Source organism: Vairimorpha necatrix, chromosome 5 (assembly GCF_036630325.1).
Source record: "Vairimorpha necatrix chromosome 5, complete sequence".
Taxonomy (NCBI): Eukaryota; Fungi; Microsporidia; family Nosematidae; genus Vairimorpha; species Vairimorpha necatrix.
The window spans coordinates 199,014-205,354 of NC_088820.1; the positions used below are offsets into that span (position 1 = coordinate 199,014).

The 6,341-nt window shown below is 31.4% G+C and overlaps 2 non-coding genes across 2 annotated transcripts; both read right to left on the bottom strand.

Moving 5' to 3' along the window:
* Nucleotides 1–443: 443 nt before the first annotated feature.
* Nucleotides 444–2,929, bottom strand: VNE69_05804. The gene has a single exon (XR_010574000.1). It is a non-coding gene; the product is annotated as a 5.8S-23S ribosomal RNA (ribosomal RNA).
* Nucleotides 2,930–2,962: 33 nt separating this feature from the next.
* On the bottom strand, nucleotides 2,963–4,207 carry VNE69_05805. Its single transcript, XR_010574001.1, has one exon. It is a non-coding gene; the product is annotated as an 18S ribosomal RNA (ribosomal RNA).
* Between the last annotated feature and the right edge of the window lie 2,134 nt (nucleotides 4,208–6,341).

A 6,341-nucleotide genomic window follows, 5' to 3' on the forward strand; every position in this document is an offset into this window, starting at 1 on the left:
CAGCATACCTCAACGGCCTCGCTTGTAGGAGAAAAATTTGTTCCCGTAGGTAACAGATCCTTAGTCATCTCTGACTACATATTTCGCGGACCTGACGAAAACACAACGCCTGGTTCAATACACCATTTAAGAACACGACTCAGTTCAGCGGAACAATACAGCTTCAGTATCATGCCCAACCTCTCCCAGGTTAAAAATATGAAGAATTACTCGAAAGTTAACGGTGTTCTTCTCACCAGCAATGGGTCTCCCACCCCTAGAGTATAGCTGACCCTACTTACCAACCAGCAGCCGAAGGTTGGTAAGACTTAGAGATCTGCACCTAGTTAAAAAACATCGGTCCCACCCTCCGCGACGTGGACGCTCTCTTATGGAGGGTCAGTCCCACCCTCCACATCAAGTACGCTCTCAATACAACACAACACCTACTGGACATACAAAAAAAGCAGTAACCTCAAAATGTCGGCATACACCTTCATTCTTACAGTTCTGCTTAAAAGAGTAGTATTCTCCTAAAAATATATCTTTGAGCTACGCTTCAGGCTTAAGAGGCTTTCAGCCTTAATCGAAACGACGTAGCTAAGCAACATAACTTAATAGTTAATCGCACTACCAGTGGTCATCACTTAGAGTTCCTCTCGTACTATCAAAGTTCACTCAAAAATACTTACAGTAGGGTAAAACTAACCTGTCTCACGACGGTCTAAACCCATCTCACGTTCCTCATTACCGGGTGAACAATCCAACACTTCGTAACATATACACTACGATGATCAGAAGAGACGACATCGAAGAATCAAAAAGCAGAGTCGCTATGATCGCTTGCCTGCTACAAGCCAGTTATCCCTGTGGTAACTTTTCAATCACCCAATACATAATGAATGTAATTGGGATCGCTAGGCCAAGGTTTCCCTACTAAATACAGTCATATGCATAAAGTAAAGCAGATTTATTCCCTTATAATAAACTGATGGTTACCATCCATCATTCATCTACCTTAGGACAGCTGTGTTACTTTTTAACAGCTGTACCGCCCCAGCCAAACTCCCCATATATTCTAATAAATAAATATTCAAACATACTAGTGGTTTCACAATACTTCTCCCACCTCTCTACAATATACCGAATATTTATTAAAACATACTAAAGTCAAGCTCAACAGGGTCTTCTTTCCCCGCTGATAAATAACAAGCCCGTTCCCTTGTCTCGTGGTTTCACAAAATTGTAAGTAGGGACAGTAGGAATCTCGTTGCTCCATTCATGCGCGTCACCAATTAAATGACGAGGCATTTGGCTACCTTAAGAGAGTCATAGTTACTCCCGCCGTTTACATTCGCTTACACAACTTTAACAATAAATGCACTGGGCAGAATTCACTTCTTGTAAATACAAAAAGCTATGTTTTTAATAAACAGTCAGATTCCTTACATAGTAAAAGTTCTAGCATGCTAGAGCCAATCTTTATCCCAAAGTTACAGATCTAATTTGCCGAATTCCCTTACTTACTTTAATTTAAAATATTTGTTATGATACAAAGACACCTGATGCGGTATAGGTACGGTTAAAATTATTTTATTTTTATCAAGTATATATAATTAACTATTTCTTATCATGACAATCCATAGTTAAAATTAAATTTAATTCATTTATCTTAAATTTATTGAAATATACTGTCATTATCAAGTTACCTTATAATAATTTAATAAAGAATTATTAATCTTTTTTGTTTTTATAAATAACACCGATTCACTTCAATAATAATTGAAAACCCTAGTCTATATCTATACAAATATATTGTTACTGCCTCCAAGATCGGCTCATTTGTTTCTTCTATATATACTCACATATATACTTCAATACAAACAAATTGCACAGCTACCTAAATATTTATTAGAAACATCTCATAAAAGTAGTGATCTTCTTCCATTTTATACAATAATACATTCGGTAGGTACGTTGTAACACGTTTCTTAGCGGATTTCTACTTCCATAACAACCGCCCTACTGTCTCAATGTATTCATCATATTTATGGTATAATATCTACTATTTAGAATATTTAATGTTTCATAAGGTTCATCCCTTTTTGCACATCATTCTTACAATCATGTGCCCACTAGTTATACAATAGATTCATTATATAAATTTAATTTATATAATTCCATAGAATTAAAGATTTCTCATAGTTAAAAAACTATAACAGTGTCCTACATCTATGTCCTATATAATAATAACTGCTGTCCTGAGAGACATTTCGCTGTGAACCAGCTACCACACAGTTCGATTGGTCTTTCGCCACTATACACATCTTAAATCATCGATTTGCACGTCAGAATGATTATGGTCTTCCAATAAACTGTTGCTTATCTTCAACCAGAACATGTATAGTTCACTGTGTTTCGGGTCTTATAATTATAACTAATCAAGTTAATAAAGATTAAAAAATTTAATTTTTATCTTGCTATAATTATAATCTCCTTGGTCCGTGTTTCAAGACGGGTCCTTAAAAATAAGGCTAAACTCCACACATTTTCACAAGTTCCTTCGCAGTACTTATTTTCTATCGGTATACCATTATATTTAACCTTAGATATTTCATTCTACCTTTATTCAAACTGCACTACCAAGCAGCTCTACTCAAGTACATTATTCTATTCTATTAATAACGAATATAATATTCTCTATAAATATAATTAATAGAATAAACCATTTACAACTCCAATTAAGGATTACAATGGAGGGTTATTTCTTGTTCACTCGCTGCTACTAAAGAAATCCTAGTTAGTTTCTTTTCCTCCTTTTAATGATATGCTTAAGTTCAAAGGGTTATCAATACATTATAAATATATTAATTAGGTAAATAATATACTTTCGTATTCTATTACGACCTTCATCGTTATGGTATCCTATTGATCCCATGTGTGGGTAAATTTAATAATTAAAATTAATTTAAATTTAACTTATTATGATCCTGCTAATGGTTCTCCAACAGCAACCATGTTACGACTTATATCAGATCTAATACATATTGTTCAAGTAGTTTTCACTAATTTCACAACACATATCATCTTAGATAGCGACGGGCGGTGTGTACAAAGAACAGGGACACATTCAATTCTACTTATTTAATAAAATTTACTAGCAATTCCAAGTTCAAATATCTCTTACAAAATATTATCCCATAAAGATTATATATCTATTGTATTGCGCGTGCAGCCCAAAATGTCTGAGGGCATAACGGACCTGTTTTAATCCTTTCCTTCCTACACTGATTGTGTCTGTCTATTAATAAAAGGGTCTCACGTCTTGTTGAAATTAATCAAAACTTCACAGCATCCATTGAAAACGGCCATGCACCACTATTATCATTCTCAGATTATAAATCTTCTCTGAATAATAAAATATTGGTAAGTTACCTCGCGTTGAGTCAAATTAAGCCGCACAATCCACTCCTTGTGGTATTCTTCCGTCAATTTCTTTAATTTTCAATCTTGCGATCATACTATCCCCAGAGCCAAAAAACTCAAATTTCTATCATCTAATACAATTAATATCATATCACATCGTCGGCATAGTTTACTGCTGGAACTACAATGGTATCTAATCATCTTCGCTCCTCCAGCTTACGTCCTTGTTCAAAAAATACATACAAGTGTACAGCTTTCGCTTCTGTTCGTCCAGTCAGGGTCGTCACATTTCATCTCTCTCCCAACTATACAGTACACCTCATATTGCTTCTTAAATATAAACTACGGACTTTTTAACTGCATCAATCATCATACACACTCTTGGAACAAGTATTACCGCGGCTGCTGGCACTTGATTTGCCCTCCAATTAATCACCTCATATACTTTTACAATATGAAACAATAGAATATTACTTCCCATAACTGCCTCAGATAAAATCCATAGGTCAAGTTTCGCCCCTGCTGCAATCCTTAGACTTAGTAGCCGTCTCTCAGGCTCCTTCTCCGGAATATTACAAAGTAATACCGTTACCCGTCATTGCCTTGTTAAGCCATTACCTTAACAACTAGCTGATAGGTCTCACTCTTACTGTATATGTCTTATGCTACACTTTAACGCAGTTATACTAATTTAATACATTAAATAAAGTGAGTATTACTGAGCAGTCCATTTTTCCATATCAAAAACATGCATGGGTTAATCTTAGGGAATAGCGTCTACGTCAGGCAGAATCAACCTGGTGTTGTGTATTAAAAATCAATATATTTGATTTTAATCAGTATTTATGAAAATATTAGAAATAAATATATTTCTTAATACAAATTCTTATAATATAAAATATGAAAACTATAATTGTTTAAAAATACTTAATAAATGATATAATATCAGATTGGATGAAATAAAATTTTACAAGGGTAAAAAATTATTTTAATAAATCAGCAAATGATTGATTAATCACTGGTTCACTGATCAAAATTGTAATCTGAGATTAGCAACATTTATAATTGTGTAAAAATTGTATAAAAAAACATGAATTCTAAATGATGCTTTATAAAGAGTTGAATCTACATGATACTACAGTATTATACATGAACACAACTTATACTGACAATTTATCTTAAATCATGATAATTCTGATAATTAAATGATTTAATATCTAATTCTCAGATATAAAATTATATTGTCTATTACACATACATTTTGTTTATTTGCTGGGTAAACAAACAAATAAGTAACTTGACATCTATATGATGATAGATGTCAATTTGATGTCGACTTATACATAATAAAAATATTTTGAAAACTTTTAAAAGGTGAGTTTGTGATGTATAATACAAATAAATGCATCATGTATAATTGTATATTAATTTATGTAGTATAAAGTACATATGCTCTTAAAATATATTTTTATTTCTTCACTTACTGATAGCTTCATTGGCCTTGTTCCTATTTGATTACATGCACTTCTTTTTTTATTTTTAATGTATGTTTAACAAGAATACTAATTGTTTGTATCGTACATGAAAATATATCTCTAAAAATATTTTTTGTTGATTTTTTGACGTTTACCGGTCAATGATAAGATGTTTGACAGATTTATTTTATGTGATATGTCGTTATGACATGACAGTAGCCCTACAAAAATATATAATTATACATGTTTATTTTGTTAGCTTTTGATAAATACAAACAAAATCATTAAATTTTCTTAAATATAAACATTGAGCCACAAAATTAATATATGAAACGATGAAACACCTAAAAAAATGATAAAGCAACATACCATCATGACTAGGCCCTTTATTTGGCCGCGACAGAAAAAATAATATATTTTTTGAGAGGTGATTTTTAAACATTTACATATAACTTTAGTTAGAGGAGGAGTTGTAACTGTATATAACCAACGTGGGAAATCGATGTAGCTGTTACAAGAATTGTAAATTTTTTAAAGTAATATCTCATCCCTTTTATATAAATGTTTTTAATGATTTATGCAGGCAAACAAATCTCTACTTGTAAAAATATGTTTCGTCAATATTTGATCGGATACTATAGCAAGAAATTATAAAAAAACATATATTCCTAAAATATTGAGTTTCTCATTGATATATATGTTTTAAAACTATTTAAAAACTTAAGAATAACATTAAATTATTTTAACTCTCGTGGATCTATTTAATTTGACTGTAATTAACAATATTTACAAGTAACCCCCGTTTAGTAAAAACTTTAATTTAAATTTATAAGATTATGTTTCTGAATTTGTAAAACGTCTTTGTGTCTCTCGGGATATATCGTCTCCAACAAAAAATTAGAAAATATTAACAAAATGCATTTTAATGTCTAAAAAAAGAAAACAATAATTTTTTAGAAATAGGTCCATGATTTAATAAAAAAAATTTTTTTATCAAAAACTGTCGTATAAATATAAAATAAATAGATTCCGATTATAAATTAAAAATATGAAAATAATTTTTGCATTAGATTAGTGAAATAAAAAAATATACAATTAAGAATTGTCTCATGGCTTTAGGTTTTTTGCGAAGCGACCCTTACAACTCTAGAATTAGGCTATAATGGCTTATTTCTTCTTCCGTACTTTATCATCTAAATTTTCTTTGGGTTCCAAATTCATTTTATGTATTTTGTCTGTATCATGTCTCACTGCAGTCTTCTAGCTCTAGTTCAATTGCACATATACTGTGGTGTTTGAACAATAACATATTACGTATTTTACAGTTCATACGTTTTCTATAAGCTTTATTTATTTTTGCTATAACAATGACAACTAAATATGGTTTCAATATGTAAAGAAATCATTGTATCGTTAATCTTTTTGTCGCAATGTATGATATACAGAACTTACAACTGAGTT